Below are 983 nucleotides of genomic sequence, written 5' to 3' on the forward strand. Positions count from 1 at the left end.
TCCCTTCCCTTATTCAGGTAAATATATATACAATGTCCAGAATATCACATTCAAATACAGTGACAAGTGATAAACCATAGGAAAAAGAAAAAACAAAAGAAAAAAAGAAATCACATAGTACAATAAAAACAACAACAGCAGCAACAACAATGAAAAACCCTTGTTGCCAAGTTTTGAAGTTCATTTGGCTTAGCATCATCTTATATGGTCATATATACATAGCTATTGAGCTATTATGCTAATCTGCTAATCTTAGACATATACTAATTATTACAAATGAGGGAAACCATGGGATCTATGGTTCTTTGAGTGTGACTTACTTCACATTCTAGGTAGAGCACTAGCCTTGAGCAAAACAAGCTCAGGGACAATGAGTTCAGGGCCCTGAATTCAAGCTGAAGGATCACCACAACAAAATTGTCAAATTTTGACACATATTAGAGTAAATGTAGCTTATAAATGTGCTGCTCAAAAAGTAGTATTTACTCACAGAACAGCAAAGTACATATTGATTACTTGGGGAAGTTTATTGTAAATAAGACTCTCATGGACTTTCTTGCCCAGGCTTGCTTCAAATTGTGTTCCTCAGTTCTTAGTCTCCTGAGTACCTGAGATTACAGTTTGAGCAACCAGGGCCTGACCAATGGTTCAAAGCCTGGTGATTTGACTGTGTGTCTAACATTAAAAGCACAACAACATAGTGTAGTTTATGTCTTCTGGTAATGGAGTTGCTATTTCATGGGTAAATGTGTGTGCATGTATACCTCTGTGTGTGTGTGTGTGTGTGTGTGTGTGTGTGTGTGTGTGTGCCAGACTATGACAGAGTATGTATGAAAGAGAGAGGTAATGAAGAGATGCAAAGTAAGTCTAAAAATAGCATCCATTTCCATGCACTGATGGTTCATAGCTATAACCCAAGCTGCTCAAAGGCTGAGATCCCAGGACTGAGCTTTGAACCTAGTCTGGGCAGGAAAGTCCTTGAG

The sequence above is a fragment of the Dipodomys merriami genome, unplaced genomic scaffold, assembly GCF_024711535.1.
Source record: "Dipodomys merriami isolate MVZ:Mamm:240054 unplaced genomic scaffold, mDipMer1.0.p SCAF_3, whole genome shotgun sequence".
Lineage (NCBI taxonomy): Eukaryota > Metazoa > Chordata > Mammalia > Rodentia > Heteromyidae > Dipodomys > Dipodomys merriami.